Raw genomic sequence first — 22,028 nt, forward strand, 5'->3', positions numbered from 1 at the left:
ATGTTTCTCTGTTGTGTTTTAGTCCAGACAACGTTCAGGCTCTGTTGTGTTTAGTCCAGACAACGTTCAGGCTCTGTTGTGTTTTAGTCCAGACAACGTTCAGGCTCTGTTGTGTTTAGTCCAGACAACGTTCAGGCTCTGTTGTGTTTAGTCCAGACAACGTTCAGGCTCTGTTGTGTTTAGTCCAGACAACGTTCAGGCTCTGTTGTGTTTAGTCCAGACAACGTTCAGGCTCTGTTGTGTTTAGTCCAGACAACGTTCAGGCTCTGTTGTGTTTAGTCCAGACAACGTTCAGGCTCTGTTGTGTTTAGTCCAGACAACGTTCAGGCTCTGTTGTGTTTTAGTCCAGACAACGTTCAGGCTCTGTTGTGTTTAGTCCAGACAACGTTCAGGCTCTGTTGTGTTTAGTCCAGACAACGTTCAGGCTCTGTTGTGTTTAGTCCAGACAACGTTCAGGCTCTGTTGTGTTTTAGTCCAGACAACGTTCAGGCTCTGTTGTGTTTAGTCCAGACAACGTTCAGGCTCTGTTGTGTTTAGTCCAGACAACGTTCAGGCTCTGTTGTGTTTAGTCCAGACAACGTTCAGGCTCTGTTGTGTTTAGTCCAGACAACGTTCAGGCTCTGTTGTGTTTAGTCCAGACAACGTTCAGGCTCTGTTGTGTTTAGTCCAGTGTGGCAGACAACAGGCTCTTCAATGCTGTAGCACTAAGATGCGGAGACCAAGGGAACAGTCAGTGTGTTGTCTTGTCATCAGCTTGTCAGTTGGACTCAAAATGTCAAAACTGTGACAGAGTATTGATCCCTCATATCTCTGGACTCTGACCCCATAAATGCAAGATGGGATGTTTTCCTCTGTATGTCAGCTGTTATTGCTGGACTAAGGAAGATGCTGTGTCAATGTTAACGCTGGTGGAAAGAAATTGTCAAGCTTGGCTGTTCTTTTTTCTCAACTTGACAAGAAAGTGCCTGCCACGGTTTACTGCCCGAGTCATCATTTAATGGTGCTGACAGATTCCATGTTGAGTGACTGTTTTTCTCTCTCTGTCTTTGTGTCAATCTTTGTGTTATCTCTCTGAAACCCCCAGGTCCATAGGCTCAGAGAGAGAGACTGAGACAGAGATGGGGGGAAGAGAGGGGTTCAGAGAGAGGGAGATGGAGAGAAGAGAGTGGTATAAAGTAGCCATTGTATCAGAATGTTCCAGAACAGATAACAGGATGTTTGGACTGGGTGAGACTGGGAAGGCCCAGTCAGCAGGAGATGAACATCAATAGTTCTACTACTGGGCCTCTATATGAAGAAGAAACTTCTGCTCCTCCAGTGGTGTAAAATACTTTAAAGTACTACTTAAGTCGTTTTTTGGTGTATCTGTACTTTACTTTACTATTTATAGTTTTGACAACTGTACTTTTTACAGGACAAGAAAATTGTCAAATTTTCGCACTTATCAAGAGAACATCCCTGGTCATCCCTACTGCCCCTGATCTGGTGGACTCACTAAACACACATGCTTACTTTGTAAATGATGTCTGAGTGTTGGAGTGTGCCCCTGGCTATCCGTACATTTAAAAAATAAGAAAATGGTGCCATCTGGGTTGCTTAATATAAGGAATTTGAAATGATTTATACATTTTCTTTTGATACTTAACTATATTTAAATCCAAATACTTTTAGACTTTTCCTCAAGTTGTATTTTACTGGGTGACTTTCACATTTTCTATGAAGGTATCTTTACATTTGCTCAAGTATGACAATTGGGTATTTTATCCACCACTGTACTCTTCCACAGATCCTCCTCAGAGAGACTGGCTCAAAGGGCTCATTTCTCTCTGAAGTACAGGTAACATACACCGTGAAAATCTCTCTGCCTGCCATCAGCTGTCTGTGGGCTACAGGGAAATCTCCCTGCCTGCCATCAGCTGTCTGTGGGCTACAGGGACATCTCCCTGCCTGCCATCAGCTGTCTGTGGGCTACAGGGAAATCTCCCTGCCTGCCTGCCATCAGCTGTCTGTGGGCTACAGGGACATCTCCCTGCCTGCCATCAGCTGACTGTAGAAGGGTCTGTGGGCTACAGGGAAATCTCCCTGCCTGCCATCAGCTGACTGTGGGCTACAGGGAAATCTCCCTGCATGCCATCAGCTGACTGTGGGCTACAGGGAAATCTCCCTGCCTGCCTGCCATCAGCTGACTGTAGAAGGGTCTGTGGGCTACAGGGAAATCTCCCTGCCTGCCATCAGCTGTCTGTGGGCTACAGGGAAATCTCCCTGCCTGCCATCAGCTGTCTGTGGGCTACAGGGAAATCTCCCTGCCTGCCATCAGCTGTCTGTGGGCTACAGGGAAATCTCCCTGCCTGCCATCAGCTGACTGTAGAAGGGTCTGTGGGCTACAGGGAAATCTCCCTGCCTGCCATCAGCTAACTGTAGAAGGGTCTGTGGGCTACAGGGAAATCTGCCTGCCTGCCTGCCTGCCATCAGCTGACTGTAGAAGGGTCTGTGGGCTACAGGGAAATCTCCCTGCCTGCCTGCCATCAGCTGACTGTAGAAGGGTCTGTGGGCTACAGGGAAATCTCCCTGCCTGCCTGCCTGCCATCAGCTGACTGTAGAAGGGTCTGTGGGCTACAGGGAAATCTCCCTGCCTGCCATCAGCTGACTGTAGAAGGGTCTGTGGGCTACAGGGAAATCTCCCTGCCTGCCTGCCATCAGCTGACTGTGGAAGGGTCTGTGGGCTACAGGGAAATCTCCCTGCCTGCCATCAGCTGACTGTGGAAGGGTCTGTGGGCTACAGGGAAATCTTCCTGCCTGCCATCAGCTAACTGTGGAAGGGTCTGTGGGCTACAGGGAAATCTTCCTGCCTGCCTGCCTGCCATCAGCTGATAAATATAAAGAGCTGTACAGAGAGAGAGAGAGTCATTGAGGTAGACAGCGGGGGAGAGAGAGTCATTGAGGTAGACAGAGAGGGAGTCATTGAGGTAGACAGAGGGGGAGAGGGAGTCATTGAGGTAGACAGAGAGGGAGTCATTGAGGTAGACAGAGGGGGAGAGGGAGTCATTGAGGTAGACAGAGGGGGAGAGGGAGTCATTGAGGTAGACAGAGGGGGAGAGGGAGTCATTGAGGTAGACAGAGGGGGAGAGGGAGTCATTGAGGTAGACAGCGGGTGAGAGAGAGTCATTGAGGTAGACAGAGAGGGAGAGGGAGTCATTGAGGTAGACAGAGGGGGAGAGGGAGTCATTGAGGTAGACAGAGGGGGAGAGGGAGTCATTGAGGTAGACAGAGGGGGAGAGGGAGTCATTGAGGTAGACAGAGAGGGAGAGGGAGTCATTGAGGTAGACAGAGGGGGAGAGGGAGTCATTGAGGTAGACAGAGGGGGAGAGGGAGTCATTGAGGTAGACAGAGGGGGAGAGGGAGTCATTGAGGTAGACAGAGGGGGAGAGGGAGTCATTGAGGTAGACAGAGGGGGAGAGGGAGTCATTGAGGTAGACAGAGGGGGAGAGGGAGTCATTGAGGTAGACAGAGGGGGAGAGGGAGTCATTGAGGTAGACAGAGGGGGAGGGGGAGTCATTGAGGTAGACAGAGGGGAGGTCATTGAGGTAGACAGAGGGGGAGTCATTGAGGTAGACAGAGGGGGAGGGGGAGTCATTGAGGTAGACAGAGGGGGAGAGGGAGTCATTGAGGTAGACAGAGGGGGAGAGGGAGTCATTGAGGTAGGCAGAGGGGGAGGGAGAGTGAAAGAAACTGATATTAGTTCCATTTTGGCAGGAGCAGCCATTCCTCTGTTGTAATATGAGCCTCCACTACAGGACCATTCCCCTCAGCAGAGAATGGCCTTTCATTCCCTGTTTCCTGTCAACTGAAATGGACTGTAAACCTCCCATTGAGTTATCAGTGCAACACACACACACACACACACACACACACACACACACACACACACACACAGTGTATGTTATCAGTTAATCACACACACACACACACCAACAGTGTATGTTATCAGTGCATGAGACCCAGAGGGTTGCTGGCTGCCCATTGGTTCAGCAGCAGTATTATTGTGGTGTTTAGATTGGGAGAAATATCACAGATGGAGAAATGATCCCGGATCGTTTCCTGTGTTTTGTCTCTTGATCTCTGAATGGATGGTAGTGTGAAGTCATCTCTGGAGTCTGGACCCGTAGCTTTATCACACTGGTAACCTTCTCTATGGTGACCTGTCTGGTAACCTTCTCTATGGTAACCTGTCTGGTAACTTTCTCTATGGTGACCTGTCTGGTAACTTTCTCTATGGTGACCTGTCTGGTAACCTTCTCTATGGTGACCTGTCTGGTAACTTTCTCTATGGTGACCTGTCTGGTAACTTTCTCTATGGTGACCTGTCTGGTAACCTTCTCTATGGTGACCTGTCTGGTAACTTTCTCTATGGTGACCTGTCTGGTAACTTTCTCTATGGTGACCTGTCTGGTAACTTTCTCTATGGTGACCTGTCTGGTAACTTTCTCTATGGTGACCTGTCTGGTAACTTTCTCTATGGTGACCTGTCTGGTAACTTTCTCTATGGTGACCTGTCTGGTAACTTTCTCTATGGTGACCTGTCTGGTAACTTTCTCTATGGTGACCTGTCTGGTAACTTTCTCTATGGTGACCTGTCTGGTAACTTTCTCTATGGTGACCTGTCTGGTAACTTTCTCTATGGTGACCTGTCTGGTAACCTTCTCTATGGTGACCTGTCTGGTAACCTTCTCTATGGTGACCTGTCTGGTAACTTTCTCTATGGTGACCTGTCTGGTAACCTTCTCTATGGTGACCTGTCTGGTAACTTTCTCTATGGTGACCTGTCTGGTAACTTTCTCTATGGTGACCTGTCTGGTAACCTTCTCTATGGTGACCTGTCTGGTAACTTTCTCTATGGTGACCTGTCTGGTAACTTTCTCTATGGTGACCTGTCTGGTAACTTTCTCTATGGTGACCTGTCTGGTAACCTTCTCTATGGTGACCTGTCTGGTAACCTTCTCTATGGTGACCTGTCTGGCCCTAGGGACCGCTGGTCTCTCTATGGTGACCTGTCTGGTAACCTTCTCTATGGTGACCTGTCTGGTAACTTTCTCTATGGTGACCTGTCTGGTAACTTTCTCTATGGTGACCTGTCTGGTAACCTTCTCTATGGTGACCTGTCTGGTAACCTTCTCTATGGTGACCTGTCTGGTAACCTTCTCTATGGTGACCTGTCTGGTAACCTTCTTTATGGTGACCTGTCTGGTAACCTTCTCTATGGTGACCTGTCTGGTAACCTTCTTTATGGTAACCCTCATACACACACATCCTACAGACTATACAAGGAATAGACCAGCATACACTATCCTGTCTGTCTCTCTCTTTCTCACACACACACACACACACACACACACACACACACACACACACACACACACACACACACACACACACACACACACTCACAGTAATTCCAGCACTCCTCCTCCTACAGTGGAGGGATTTGATCAGGGTTTATATTGTGATGGAGATGAACTCTGAGAACCAAACCTAAACCAGCAGAGAGAAAATCACCATGTGTGAGTCACATGAGCTAGCTAGCTCCGTATTACCTCAGTCGTCTTCTAGCCGTGCAAAGGCCTCTGCTGAGTTGTGTGTGTGTGTGAGACTTAGTGATTCGCCCCATTTACACAACCTTTTCAATGTCTACTCAGACGTCTCATCATAGTCAAAACATGACCAGTAATGACTGCAATTCAATGTGTCCGTTTTCCTGACCGATGCACTGGTTGGGAGACCTTGGTGACCGTGTGACATGTCGGGGTGGTGTTGGTGTGGGTTGGCTGGTGTGGGTTGGCTGGTGTGTGTCGGGTGGTGTGTGTTGGGTGGTGAAGGTGTGTGTCGGGTGGTGTGTGTCGGGTGGTGGTGTGTGTCGGGTGGTGTGTGGGCTGGTGTGTGTCGGGTGGTGGTGGTGTGTGGGCTGGTATGTGTCGGGTGGTGGTGGTGTGTGGGCTGGTATGTGTCGGGTGGTGTGTGTCGGGTGGTGGTGGTGTGTGGGCTGGTATGTGTCGGGTGGTGTGTGTCGGGTGGTGTGTGTCGGGTGGTGGTGGTGGTGTGTGGGCTGGTGTGTGTCGGGTGGTGGTGGTGGTGTGTGGGCTGGTATGTGTCGGGTGGTGTGTGTCGGGTGGTGTGTGTCGGGTGGTGTGTGTCGGGGTAATGAATGAACCACAGTGAGCAGGAACACTGGGGGTTTGTCTCGGGTTGTGTCTTAAATGTACTACTTTTGACCAGGGCTTATAGGGCTCTTTTCAAAAGTAGTGCACTATATAGGGAATAGGGCGGGTTCTATTTGGGACTGTCATGGTGTTGACTTGCTCTCTAACCAGCAGCAGGCGAGAGGAGATGTACAGCTGCTTCCCTCCAGTACGACACATCCTCCGCATTGGAATGAAGGAGAGGAGGATGGCTGGTTCTAGCTGGTTCTAGTCCAGGTTCTGTTTCATGTAAAGACATGTCTCAGTTACTTGGCTGGCGACCAAAACACTGTGTGTGTGTGAGAGAGAGACTGAGGGGGAAGCCTGTATGATGAAACGCGGGTGTCATCTCCACCCAGCCCGTCTCCATAGAGGCCTATCTCACCCTGCCATGGCACCAGGCATGATGGGAGAGTGACTGAAACCCTCTGGATGCCTGGCAGCGGTTGGAACTCCCAGATGAAACACTGCTGTCTCGCTCTCTCTCTCTCATCTTTGAACACACACACACACACACACACACACACACACACACTCATATATGTACTCCCACCCTCAGTGGGGACCCTGTTGTCAGACCGTAATGCTTTTCTCCCTGGAGGAGAGCTGTCCATGTTTCTGATGAAATCCATTGACTCTTAACACCCTCTCTGCTCTCCGACGGAGCACTGTCTCTCCGACGGAGCACTGTCTCTCCGACGGAGCACTGTCTCTCCGACGGAGCACTGTCTCCCCGACGGAGCACTGTCTCCCCGACGGAGCACTGTCTCCCCGACGGAGCACTGTCTCCCCGACGGAGCACTGTCTCTCCGTCTCTGTCTGGTTCAAGCTCATTTCTCTGACAAACGGTTATTTTCTAGATTTCAACTCAATACATGAACATAATGACTTGTTGACTTTAGAGTGTTGTTGTGATTTGTGTGTAGACATGATTAATACCAATTTCACAGCTTGTCGCTGAGCCAGCATTGACTTTAGAGTAGAGGTCGGCCGATTATGATTTTTCAACGCCGATACCGATTATTGGCGGACCAAAAAAAGCCAATGCCGATTAATCGGACGATTTTAATGACAATTACAACAATACTGAATGAACACTTATTTTAACTTAATATAATACATCAATAAAATCAGTTTAGCCTCAAATAAATAATGAAACATGTTCAATTTGGTTTAAATAATGCAAAAACAAAGTGTTGGAGAAGAAAGTAAAAGTGCAGTATGTGCCATGTAAGAAAGCTAACGTTTAAGTTCGCAATGTTTGTTTTTTTCCATTGCAAAAATTAAAACACGAAACGGACAAGTCTTTGGTTCTTTAAAAACCTGCTGTATGTAACATATTGTGTGCTATGGCTTGGAAAATAAATGTGTGTCTGGATGACAACATAATAATGTTTGTTTCCAACGTTGGACTGTTTTCCTAAAGAAGTTAAATCTGTTTTGCCCAACTATAGACTGTAGCGCCTGATAGGCTAGCACCTGATAGGCTAGCACCTGATAGGAGGCTAGCACCTGATAGGCTAGCGCCTGATAGGGTGCTAGCCTGATAGGCTAGCGCCTGATAGGGTGCTAGCCTGATAGGCTAGCGCCTGATAGGGTGCTAGCCTGATAGGCTAGCGCCTGATAGGGTGCTAGCCTGATAGGCTAGCGCCTGATAGGGTGCTAGCCTGATAGGCTAGCGCCTGATAGGGTGCTAGTAGGCTAGCGCCTGATAGGCCTGATAGGCTAGCACCTGGTTAGCACCTGGTTAGCGCCTGATAGGGTGGCGCCTGATAGGCTAGCACCTGGTTAGCGCCTGATAGGCTAGCACCTGGTTAGCGCCTGATAGGCTAGCACCTGGTTAGCGCCTGATAGGCTAGCACCTGGTTAGCGCCTGATAGGCTAGCACCTGGTTAGCGCCTGATGGGGTGGCACCTGGTCACATGGGATGATTTCACTGAACAACAAAAGTAAGGGAATATTGAATGATCCCCAATTATCCATCGCAGTTCCCAAAAACTTTTTCAACATAAATCTGTAAAATGACAGTCTAGAAACTAAAGCTTTGGTTGTCTTCCTCTCAGGCTTCCATGTCTTCTCCCTGGACCTCCTTAATGTCCACCTCTTGAACATCAGACTCTGAGGCCTCATCTTCACTGTCACTTTCCAACCTTGTTGAGGATGGCTTGTTGTCAGGCTCAAAAATCCTCAAATTTGCTCGGATGGCCACCAATCTTTCAAACCTTGTATTGGTAAGCCTGTTGCATGCTTTGGTGTGTGTGTTTCCAAACAAGGACCAATTGCGCTCTGAGGTGGTTGATGTTGGTGGGATTTGGAGGATGATGGAGGCATCGGGGAAAGAGTCTCAGATCCACAAAGTGCCTTCCACCAGATGGCTGATGAGATATGTTGGCACGACTGCCATATTGCATCTACATCCCAAAGCCCTTGCTTGTAAGTGTACTTCGCCAGACTGCCAAGAACCTTGCCCTCATCCAGGCCAAGGTGGCGAGACACGGTAGTGATGACGCCTTAGGCCTTGTTGATCTCTGCACCAGACAGGATGCTCTTGCCAGCATACTTGGGGTCCAACATGTACTCTGCAGTGTGAATGGGCTTCAGGCAGAAGTCTTCATGCTTTTTGATGTATTTCAGAACTGCATTTTCCTCTGCTTGGAGCAACAGTGAAGTGGGCAGGGCAGTACGGATTTCTTCTCTTACATCTGCAAGCAGAGTCTGAACATCAGACAGGATGGCATTGTCTCAGTCAATCTGTGCAGTGGCTACTGCTATAGGTTTCAGGAGTTTCAGGCTGCTTACCACTCTCTCCCAAAATACATCATCCAGGAGGATCCTCTTGATGGGGCTGTCCATATCGGCAGACTGTGATATGGCCATTTCTTGGAGAGACTCCTTCCCCTCCAGGAGACTGTCAAACATGATGACAACACCACCCCAATGGGTGTTGCTGGGCAGCTTCAATGTGGTGCTCTTATTCTTCTCACTTTGCTTGGTGAGGTAGATTGCTGCTATAACTTGATGACCCTTCACATACCTAACTGTTTCCTTGGCTCTCTTGTAGTGTATCCATTGTTTTCAGTGTCATGATGTCCTTGAGGAGCAGATTCAATGCATGAGCAGTACAGCCAATGGGTGTAGGACTCCTCCACTTTAGACCAAGCTGCCTTCATGTTCGCAGCATTGTCTGTCACCAGTGCAAATACCTTCTGTGGTCCAAGGTCATTGCTGACTGCCTTCAGCTCATCTGCAATGTAGAGACCGGTGTGTCTGTTGTCCCTTGTGTCTGTGCTCTTGTAGAATACTGGTTGAGGGGTGGAGATGATGGAGTTAACCTCTATCGTCCCACCTACTCAACAGCCAGTGTAATCCCGTGGCGCGATATTCAAATACCTCAAAAATGCAAAAACCTCAATTTTTCAAACATATGACTATTTTACACCATTTTAAAGACAAGACTCTCGTTAATCTAACCACACTGTCCGATTTCAAAAAGGCTTTACAACAAAAGCAAAACATTAGATTATGTCAGCAGAGTACCCAGCCAGAAATAATCAGACACCCATTTTTCAAGCTAGCATATAATATCACATAAAGCACATTTTGCAATATTCTGAGTAGATAGCCCGGCATCACAGGGCTAGCTATTTAGACACCCAGCAAGTTTAGCACTCACCAAAGTCAGATTTACTATAAGAAAAATGTTATTACCTTTGCTGTTCTTCGTCAGAATGCACTCCCAGGACTTCTACTTCAATAACAAATGTTGGTTTGGTCCCAAATAATCCATTGTTATATCCAAATAGCGGGGTTTTGTTCGTGCGTTCAAGACACTATCCAAAAGGGTAAATAAGGTTGATGAGCATGGCGCATTTCGTGACAAAACATTTCTAAATATTCCATTACCGTACTTCGAAGCATGTCAACCGCTGTTTAAAATCAATTTTTATGCCATTTTTCTCGTAAAAAAGCGATAATATTCCGACCGGGAAAGCGTGTATACGAACAAAGAGAGAAAATAAAAACATCTCGTGCCCTCGTGCACGCGCCTGAGTCTCAGAGTACTCTGACCAGCCACTATCCAAACGCGATAATGTGTTTCAGCCTGGGGCTGCCTCGATATCATTCAGCTTTTTCCCGGGCTCTGAGAGCCTATGGGAGCCGTAGGAAGTGTCACGTTACAGCAAAGATCCTCAGTCTTCAATAAAAAGAGCCAAGATAAACAACAACTTGTCAGACAGGCCACTTCCTGTTCAGAATCTTCTCAGGTTTTTGCCTGCCATATGAGTTCTGTTATACTCACAGACACCATTCAAACAGTTTTAGAAACTTTAGGGTGTTTTCTATCCAAAGCCAATAATTATATGCATATTCTAGTTACTGGGCAGGAGTAGTAACCAGATTAAATCGGGTACGTTTTTTTATCCGGCTGTGTCAATACTGCCCCCTAGCCCTAACAGGTTAATTATTCCTTGCCCACGAACATTCAACCACCAATCAGAGATGATTGCAATACAGTCTGCTTTCTCTATGATTTGCTTGACATTCACTTGAACTCTGCATCCAGCAAATGAGTAGATAAAGCATGTCTGGTTGGAGGGGTGTATGTTGGGCGAAGAACATTCAGAAATCTCTTCCAATGCACATTGCCTGTGAGCATCAGAGGTGAACCAGTTGTGTACACAGCTCGAGCAAGACAATCATCATTTCTCTGACTACATTCCTTCATTGAGTCAAAAAAACCTTCATATTCCAGGAGGACCACGAGCTGTTGCTTTCGATAAGGTGTCTGATTCATAATTTTCACCTTGAATAGAAGTGGAGGGACTTTTGTCAGAGGTTGGTTGTTGTGAACGCTGAGTGAACTTTATGCACTTGGCCAGATGATTCTGCATCTTTGTTGCATTCTTCACATATGATTTGGCACAGTATTTGGAAATGTGCACAGCTTTTCCTTCTACATTAGCTGCAGTGAAATGTCTCCACACATCAGATGGTGCCCATTGCATTTTCCTGTAAAGATTAGAAAAAATAGTAAAAAATCAAATATAATTCTATGTACAGATAAATAGTTAAGATTAGATTAAACAACTCCTTTGTAAGATAAATGTTTTAACCTCTTACAGCTAGACGTTCCGCTAGCGGAACACCTGCTCCAATATCCAATGATGGGCGTGGCGCGAATTACAAATTCCTCGAAAATCCAAAAACTTCAATTTTTCAAACATATGACTATTTTACACCATTTTAAAGACAAGACTCTCGTTAATCTAACCACACTGTCCGATTTCAAAAAGGCTTTACAGCGAAAGCAAAACATTAGATTGTCAGCAGAGTACCCAGCCAGAAATAATCAGACACCCATTTTTCAAGCTAGCATATAATGTCACAAAAAACAAAACCACAGCTAAATGCAGCACTAACCTTTGATGATCTTCATCAGATGACACTCCTAGGACATTATGTTATACAATACATGCATGTTTTGTTCAATCAAGTTCATATTTATATCAAAAAACAGCTTTTTACATTAGCATGTGACGTTCAGAACTAGCATTCCCACCGAACACTTCCGGTGAATTTACTAAATTACTCACGATAAACGTTCACAAAAAACATAACAATTATTTTAAGAATTATAGATACAGAACTCCTTTATGCAATCGAGGTGTCCGATTTTAAAATAGCTTTTTGGTGAAAGCACATTTTGCAATATTCTAAGTAGATAGCTCGCCATCACAGGCTAGCTATTTTGACACCCACCAAGTTTGACCCTCACCAAACTCAGATTTACTATAAGAAAAATTGGATTACCTTTGCTGTTCTTCATCAGAATGCACTCCCAGGACTTCTACTTCAATAACAAATGTTGGTTTCGTTCAAAATAATCCATAGTTATATCCAAATAGCGGCGTTTTGTTCGTGCGTTCAAGACACTATCCAAGGGTGACGAAGGGTTACGCGCCCGACGCGTTTCGTGACAAAATTTCGAAATATTCCATTACCGTACTTCGAAGCATGTCAACCGCTGTTTAAAATCATTTTTTATGCTATTTTTCTCGTAAAAAAGCGATAATATTCCGACCGGGAGTCGTTGTTTTCATTCAAAGACAAAATAATAAAAACATGGTGTCGCCTCGTGCACACGCCTCCAGTCTCTGTTCTCTGATCGACCACTATCTAAATGCGCTAGTGTTTTTCAGCCAGGGCCTGCAAAGACATGATTCAACTTTTTGCCGCCTTCTGAGAGCCTATGGGAGCCGTAGGAAGTGTCACGTTACAGCAGAGATCCCCTGTTTTGGATAGAGATGGCCAAGAAATGGTCAGAGAGGGTGCTTCCTGTTTGGAATCTTCTCAGGTTTTGGCCTGCCAAATGAGTTCTGTTATACTCACAGACACCATTCAAACAGTTTTAGAAACTTTGGAGTGTTTTCTATCCAAAGCTAATAATTATATGCATATTCTAGTTTCTGGGCAGGAGTAATAATCAGATTAAATCGGGTACGTTTTTTTATCCGGCCGTGAAAATACTGCCCCCTATCCATAACAGGTTAAAATGAAACATGTATGGAAACAGGTGAATTAACACTCCTCGGTTAGCAGGCTCAAGCAAGCTAAAACCCACATGGTAGCAAATACTAACTAGCAGAAATTGTTAACAAGTTAGAAATGATTTAAACACATTTTGCTGTAGGCTACTATTTACTAGTTAACAAAAAATAATTGATGTAATATAAAATATATTCACCCCACTCAGTATTATTATCAACATTTACCAGAAAGCATATAGTCCAGACAGTGTAGTAGTGTGGGCTCAATAGCATCTCATTAGTGTGCAAGATCTTGAGAATCAGCTGTACATGTGATGGAAGAGTGCACTGCACATGTGATGTAAGAATGCACTGTTCATGCAGAGGGTTGCAATTCCATTGAATTGGGGATAGTTTAACCAAAATATGCCACAAGACCTAGAATTGCCTTGTGTATGCCACAAAAAGGTTCATGGTTCTAAACAATCTTTTTTTTATGAATTTAAGCAAAATTTCCCAAATTCCAGGGCTTAACTTCCCATGGAAAATTTCCGACCCTTTGTAACCCTAGTCTTAGTCATAACCAGAGTCTTAGTACTGACAACAGATGGCGCTAGTCATAACCAGAGTCTTAGTACTGACAACAGATGGCGCTAGTCATAACCAGAGTCTTAGTACTGACAACAGATGGCGCTAGTCATAACCAGTCTAGGGCTTAACTTCTTACAGATACGTGGGACGGTAACGTCCCACCTGGCCAACATCTGGTGACATGGCAGAGCGCCAAATTCAAATGAAATTACTCTAAATATTAAACTTTCATGAAACCACAAGTGCAATACATCAAAATAAAGCTTAACTTGTTGTTAATCCAGCCGCCGTGTCAGATTTCAAAAAGGCTTTACAGCGAAAGCAAACCATGCGATTATCTGAGGACAGTGCTCAGCACTCAAATGCATAACAAATCATTTTCAACCATGGAGTTGCAACACGAAAGTCAGAAATAGCGATATAATATATGCCTTACCTTTGAAGATCTTCTGTTGGCACTCCAAAAGGTCCCAGTTACATTACAAATGGTCCTTTTGTTCGATAAAGTCCTTCTTTATATACATAAAAACTCAGTTTAGCTGGCGCGCTTCAGTCAATAATCCACTCGGTTTCCCTCCTTCAAAATGCATACAAAATGAATCCCAAACGTTACCAATAAACTTATCCAAACAAGTCAATCATCGTTTATAATCAAACCTTAGGTACCCTAATACGCAAATAAACTCAAAAATTTAAGACGGAGAATCGTTATTGTCTTTACCGGGGAAAAATACCAAAGAACGCACTCTCATTCACGCGCTTGGAAACACTACAGCCAAAATGGGAAACACCTAGAAAAACTACAATTTCTGGATAATTTTTCCAAAAACCAGCCTGAATCTCTTTGTAAAGACTGTTGACATCTAGTGGAAGCCCTAGGAACTGCAATCGAGCACAATTTCGCCCTATTATAAAAGTGCCAGCCATTGAAATCAGTGGTAGGATGATAAAACATTTTTTTTTGAATGGTTTGTCCTCGGGGTTTCACCTGCCATTTCAGTTCTGTTATACTCACAGACATTATTTTAACACACTTTTCATCCGGACGTCAAAATACTGCCCCCATCCCAAAGAAGTTTTAACTTCCCATGGAAAATTTCCATACATTTCCCGGAAAGTTTCCGACCCTTTGCAACCCTACTCACGCCCCAACTCACCGACTCACTCACGCGTGGACACTCACACACCCTCCCTCTCTCTCGGCCTGGTTTGAGTTGTGTTTAATAAGGTGTGTATTACCCTCTGGTAAATGGATACAAATAATTACAGCCAACTGATAATGGTTTAAATAATGCTTTCTGGGATGATTCTGGAGGATTTTGAAGTGAGATCAATTAGAGAAAGTATCAGACGTGTTATCTGTCTTGATCTAACACAGCCTGAGGCAGAGACTGCTATTTGTCTCTCAGCCCGTCTTTCTCAGGGTAGCAGACACATTTTCAGTAGGGACCTGCTTTTCTTTCATTCATCCTATCTCCTCTTCTCTCTGTCTCCTCACCACTCCTCTTCTCTCTGTCTCCTCACCACCTCCTCTTCTCTCTGTCTCCTCACCACTCCTCTTCTCTCTGTCTCCTCACCACTCCTCTTCTCTCTGTCTCCTCACCACTCCTCTTCTCTCTGTCTCCTCACCACTCCTCTTCTCTCTGTCTCCTCACCACTCCTCTTCTCTCTGTCTCCTCACCACTCCTCTTTCCTCTCCTCTCGTTTTTTCTTCACCCTCTTTTCTCTGTTCTCCAGTCTCTTCCGCCCTGTGGGTTGTAGATATGTTCTCCAGTTATGTTCTCCAGTTGTGTTCCAGATGTATGGTATCATGCTCTGCGTCTGTCTTTACTTCTCTATTGAATCCCCTAATAAGGATAGTCATAGTAAATCCCAGAATGTCCAGAGGAATGAGACTTCTCTTTCTCCCTGTGCTGGGCTTCCTGGGGGAACAGAGGAACAATCCCTCAAATAGAGAAACAAAGACAGCCGTGTTAACGCGGTGCTGTGCAGAACTCTGCTCTCTCTGTGTAACCTCTCCTTTTTCTCTCTCCATCTCTGTGCGCACACACTCTTGATTTCTGTTTGCTTTCTTCTCTCTTTCCTCTCTCTCTTGCCACTCATTCTTTCACTCACTTTCTCTTCTCTCGCATTAGGACTATCACACACACACACACACACACACACACACACACACACACACACACACACACACACACACACACACACACACACACACACACACACACACACACACACACACACACTGTCAGTTTCTTGGACGATTCTCACATACATCAAATATTCATTATGAATAATCCGTATTCATATCCATGCTCTCATATGCCTTTCTCAGGGAGAAACAAGGTCACACTCTGATCGCTAGGATGTGTTTCAACGAGTCTGTGTGTTTAGGCACGTTTGTGGTTCTCATGGCCTGTTAGCAAACTGTAGGATTAGTTTAGTGTGTGTGTTTGACCTTCCAGGCTCTGCCCTCTCTACCAGCACTTCTGCTCTCTCTGTCTACCTCGCTCCCTGTTTACCTCTCTCTCTGTCTACCTCGCTCCCTGTTTACCTCTCTCGCTCTCTGGCTACCTCGCTCCCTGTTTACCTCTCTCGCTCTCTGTCTACCTCGCTCCCTGTTTACTTCTCTCGCTCTCTGTCTACCTCGCTCCCTGTTTACCTCTCTCGCTCTCTGTCTACCTCGCTCCCTGTTTACCTCTCTCTCTCTCTCTCTCGCTCCCTGTGTCTACCTCGCTCCCTGTGTCTACCTCGCTCTCTTCTTGTCCTAGTCACTGGAACAGAATTATGAACTCTGCACAATGAATAGATTAAAGTTTAATCTACATGTTTTGAATAGGAGGCAGTGAAACCGTTGGTTCAGTGTTTCCCCAGTGGAATCCAGTCATAATTACTCTGACTGGCTGACATATTACACCTCTCACACTCACACACACACACACACACACACACACACACACACACACACACACACACACACACACACACACACAGTCGTAGGGGTCTATCTGGGCCAGGTTAATCAAAAGGGGGTTGCTCCACAGTGCAGTTATTAATCGTCCATGTGTGAAGCGAGAGAAGGCCATACACCAGAGAAAATTACATTTGCGTAACGCAGCCTTTTAATCACTCTCTCTCTCTCTGTGTGTGTGTGTGTGTGTGTGTGTGTGTGTGTGTGTGTGTGTGTGTGTGTGTGTGTGTGCGCTAGGGGTGTAACTGTTCACCAAACCCACAGAATGGTATCTATTGTTGTTTTGGAGTTTGTTTCGGTACAGTGGAAAATGAAATGCCAACAGTTACTGTAGTTACTTCTGGTTTATTTAAGTGTTGGTCTTCCTGATTCCATTTATGATCATTAGTCATAAGGCCTGGTGACATCACCACCAGGAATAACAACACTTTGGATTCTCTTACATCAAAACACACCATTACTCATCAACGACACTGACGTGCAGTATGTGTGTGAAATCAATATGTAAACTTGGCTCAGACATTGTTTAGGTCTGTGCTGTAATGTTTTCTTCCAAAGAGAAAAAGATGCTGACTTGTGTGACATAAAGGGGTTGTGTCTGTAGCACGGTACTTGTCATCTCCCACTCTGATGAGCTGTCACTGTTAAGTAGCTCTGTGGCCATGGAGGTCCATCTGGCTGTAGTAAGCGCAACACAAATTAAAGACAACTTTGGCTTTAGCTTGCTTCTATAGAGCGGGTACTACCTATTAGCTGAAATGTGTGTGAGCGGACTAAATTCCTAACGTCGCTTGAGCTATTTCACGAGGTGCTGAAACCCCCTATTCTTCACAGCCACTGTGAATGGGTGCACATCCACCACTATAAACACATCCACCACTATAAAACACATCCACCACTATAAAACACATCCACCAGTATAAAACCCATCCACCACTATAAACACATCCACCACTATAAACCCATCCACCACTATAAAACACATCCACCAGTATAAAACCCATCCACCACTATAAACACATCCACCACTATAAACCCATCCACTATAAAACACATCCACCAGTATAAAACCCATCCACCACTATAAACACAACCACCACTATAAACACATCCACCACTATAAAACACATCCACCAGTATAAAACCCATCCACCACTATAAACACAACCACCACTATAAACACATCCACCACTATAAAACACATCCACCAGTATAAAACCCATCCACCACTATAAACACATTCACCACTATAAACCCATCCACCAGTATAAAACCCATCCACCACTATAAACACATCCACCACTATAAAACACATCCACCACTATAAAACCCATCCACCACTATAAAACCCATCCACCACTATAAAACACATCCACCAGTATAAAACACATCCACCACTATAAAACACATCCACCACTATAAAACACATCCACCACTATAAAACCCATCCACCACTATAAAACACATCCACCAGTATAAAACCCATCCACCACTCTTGTCATTTCTTTGGCCAGAGGGGAGACAGTAGTTTTGTTGTTTTTCCGTCTTGCTCCAGTGGAATACTGGGGTGACGACAGTGTAAATGTGTCTACCTGTTTGAGGTGTTGGCAGCTGCATAGGCTGTTCTGGTTGAGCAGTGGTGACACACTGCCCATTGCAGTTATAATCTGTTAGATAGCCAACATGTTCCCAAAGTAAAGATTTTAAACGATAGAGCATCCTCCTGGTTTATCCCGAACAACTCTCTCCATCATACAGAACCAGCTCCCGGCTGGGCCTCACAAAAGGACAGTTGGAAATGGGTCCGTTGAGATGTAAATGTTGGTTACAGCGTTGATAGGCTCTAGTTTTAATGGAATATCCTGAAATGTTTTTTCAGCATAGATTTATTCAAGAAGCCTACAACGCAGCATTGGAATATCCTATAGGCCTAGCGTTTACATTTTAAAAATATATCTTTTTAATGTGTTAGAGTTCACAGTGCAGACTGAACCGAGGTCCCCGTACTGAACGGTTCGGTACTAATACGTGTACTGTTACACCCCTAGTGTGGTGTGTGTGTGTGTGTGTGTGTAAACACTCCGTCCCTTAAAGACACACATTGTTTTTGATCCATGTACAAATGACTTGCAGTAGATGTCTTTGTCTTGCAGTAGATGTCTTTGTCTTGTATCAGAGGTTGGAGAGATAATGAGGGATTTTGTGCTCTTCAGCTAAACCATCGCTGGGTAGTTCCAGCTTTAAATACCTACATCCGTTGTCTGAGCTACCTGTATGAATGACGCTATTCAGAGAAACGCAGTCGACCAAAAGCTTTCATTATCAAACCTTACAGTATCTACATGGAGGCAGAGGGGCTTGGTGTCGTCAGTACCCAGGATAAAGGCAGCGATGCTAGGCATCGACACAGACATGGTTTCCTGTCTTAATCTAGAGCTCCATCCCTCCAGTAGGCTCTCTCTCTATAGAATGAGATTATCCTGGCATTGGCTCCATATGGATTGAGATCAAAGGGGATACTGGGAACAGACCCCAGAACATTCCCTGCTAGGCTAACTTCTTCACAACCCTGACTGGGAACAGACCCCAGAACATTCCCTGCTAGGCTAACTTCTTCACAACCCTGACTGGGAACAGACCCCAGAACATTCCCTGCTAGGCTAACTTCTTCACAACCCTGCCTGGGAACAGACCCCAGAACATTCCCTGCTAGGCTAACTTCTTCACAACCCTGACTGGGAACAGACCCCAGAACATTCCCTGCTAGGCTAACTTCTTCACAACCCTGCCTGGGAACAGACCCCAGAACATTCCCTGCTAGGCTAACTTCTTCACAACCCTGACTGGGAACAGACCCCAGAACATTCCCTGCTAGGCTAACTTCTTCACAACCCTGACTGGGAACAGACCCCAGAACATTCCCTGCTAGGCTAACTTCTTCACAACCCTGACTGGGAACAGACCCCAGAACATTCCCTGCTAGGCTAACTTCTTCACAACCCTGACTGGGAACAGACCCCAGAACATTCCCTGCTAGGCTAACTTCTTCACAACCCTGACTGGGAACAGACCCCAGAACATTCCCTGCTAGGCTAACTTCTTCACAACCCTGACTGGGAACAGACCCCAGAACATTCCCTGCTAGGCTAACTTCTTCACAACCCTGACTGGGAACAGACCCCAGAACATTCCCTGCTAGGCTAACTTCTTCACAACCCTGACTGGGAATCCTGGTCTGGCTCCTTTGGGAATGGATCTGGGAATGGTTTGTGATGACAGAGACAGATCTTTTCATGTCATTTCAACAAGCCATGACCCCCACCATGTCAGATTGTTCTGAAATCCTTTCTGTTAGAAACAGATAAGATTAGCTTTCCTGAAACATTATTTTGTTGCAGTAGAATGTAGAATGGGACTTGAGCCTAACAACTTCAATGACTTATTTCTCTTAACATGAGAATTATCATCAAATTCACTGTGATGAAGAAACAATACTCTGAGCCGCAGCTCTATACTTCTTGTCAGACAGAGAAAACTGATGCTGTATACAGGTTGTTTGGGTGGGATTGGAGTGGGGGGGCCGTAGGTGACTTTTAACCATCCTTTTGGTTCCCTCCTGTCTAACTCATTGTTAGATCAACGTTTGGTTCAAATTGGATGTTAGGTACTATATTTATTGAAGATTATACTCAGCAAAAAAAGAAACGTCCCTATTTCAGGACCCTGTCTTTCAAAGATAATTCGTAAAAATCCAAATAACTTCACAGATCTTCATTGTAAAGGGTTTAAACACTGTTTCCCATGCTTGTTCAATGAACCATAAACAATTAATGAACATGCTCCTGTGGAACGGTCGTTAAGACACTAACAGCTTACAGACGGTAGGCAATTAAGGTCACAGTTATGAAAACTTAGGACACTAAAGAGGCCTTTCTACTGACTCTGGAAAACACCAAAATAAAGATGCCCAGGGTCCCTGCTCATCTGCATGAACGTGCCTTAGGCATGCTGCAAGGAGGCATGAGGACTGCAGATGTGGCCCGGGCAATACATTGCAATGTCCGTACTGTGAGACGCCTAAAACAGCTCTACAGGGAGACAGAACGGACAGCTGATCGTCCTCGCATTGGCAGACCACGTGTAACAACACCTGCACAGGATCGGTACATCCGAACATCACACCTGTGGGACAGGTACAGGATGGCAACAACAACTGCCCGAGTTACACCAGGAACGCACAATCCCTCCATCAGTGCTCAGACTGTCCTCAATAGGCTGAGAGAGCCTGGACTGAGGGCTTGTAGGCCTGTTGTAAGGCAGGTCCTCACCAGACATCACCGGCAACAACATCGCCTATGGGCACAAACCCACCTTCGCTGGACCAGACAGGACTGTCAAAAAGTGCTCTTCACTGACGAGTCACGGTTTTGTCTCACCAGGGGTGATGGTCGGATTCGCGTTTATCATTGAAGGAATGAGCGTTACACCGAGGCCTGTACTCTGGAGCGGAATCGATTTGGAGGTGGAGGGTCCGTCATGGTCTGGGGCGGTGTGTCACAACATCATCGGACAGAGCTTGTTGTCATTGCAGGCTATCTCAATGCTGTGCGTTACAGGGAAGACATCCTCCTCCCTCATGTGGTACCCTTCCTGCAGGCTCATCCTGATATGACCCTCCAGCATGACAGTGCCACCAGTCATACTGCTCGTTCTGTGCATGATTTCCTGCAAGCCCGGGATGTCAGTGTTCTGCCATGGCCAGCAAAGAGCCTGGATCTCAATCCCATTGAGCACGTCTGGGACGTGTTGGATCGGAGGGTGAGGGCTAGGGCCATTCCCCCCAGAAATGTCCGGGAACTTGCAGGTGTCTTGGTGGAAGTGTGGGGTAACATCTCACAGCAAGAACTGGCAAATTTGGTGCAGTCCATGAGGAGGAGATGCACTGCAGTACTTAATGCAGCTGGTGGCTACACCAGATACTGACTGTTACTTTTGATTTTGACCCTACCTTTGTTCAGGGACACATTATTCAATTTCTGTTAGTCACATGTCTGTGGAACTTGTTCAGTTTATGTCTGTTTAATCTTATGTTCATACAAATATTTACACATGTTAAGTTTGTGGAAAATAAACACAGTTGACAGTGAGAGGACTTTGTTTTTAATGAATCCTATAAATTGAAATGACCAATTTGGAGATCAAATTATATTTCAACAAAATGTTGCAGGAATGGTAATCATATCTGTTTGTAACAACAGAAAGGATTTCAGAACATTCTGAGATGGTCTGTGTGGATATCCTCTTAATTGAGCTTTTTGAGGTGAAACGACCCTATAAGGTGGTGGGAAACCGGACCAAACTGGTTTCTTTACAGGAAGAGTAATCACTTTAACCTTTGTGTGTTGATTGGAAGCAGCTGTCTGTCACACATTACAGGACATTGGAGGTTAACAGCAGGGCAACGGGGCTAATTACCTCAGTCTAGAGAGAATATAGTATAGCTTTACACAGTAGTAAATCATAGAATAACACTGACACAGACAGCACATGGACAAACACACACACAGTATGTTGAAGACACACACACACACATTGAACACACACAGTATGTTGAAGACACACACACACACACATTGAACACACACAGTATGTTGACGACACAGATAGATCTCAAGTTTTTCTGCAATCTGAGATTGCGTGAGTTCT

At 45.5% G+C, this 22,028-nt stretch overlaps 1 protein-coding gene across 2 annotated transcripts in view; it reads left to right on the forward strand.

Annotated features, from left to right (window-relative positions):
• LOC106576570 (plexin-B2) overlaps window positions 1–22,028 on the forward strand; it is a 236,580-nt gene that overhangs the window by 126,207 nt on the left and 88,345 nt on the right. Inside the window, exon 2 of one of the 2 annotated variants that reach the window (XM_045700160.2) lies at window positions 1,787–1,837. The exons of the other annotated variant lie outside the window; for it this stretch is intronic. The gene's annotated coding sequence lies outside the window, so the exon portion shown is untranslated. The remainder of the gene's footprint in view (window positions 1–1,786; window positions 1,838–22,028) is intronic. 2 annotated transcript variants of the gene reach the window in all.

The sequence above is a fragment of the Salmo salar genome, chromosome 17, assembly GCF_965601325.2.
Source record: "Salmo salar chromosome 17, fSalSal1, whole genome shotgun sequence".
In the NCBI taxonomy this organism is placed as follows: domain Eukaryota; kingdom Metazoa; phylum Chordata; class Actinopteri; order Salmoniformes; family Salmonidae; genus Salmo; species Salmo salar.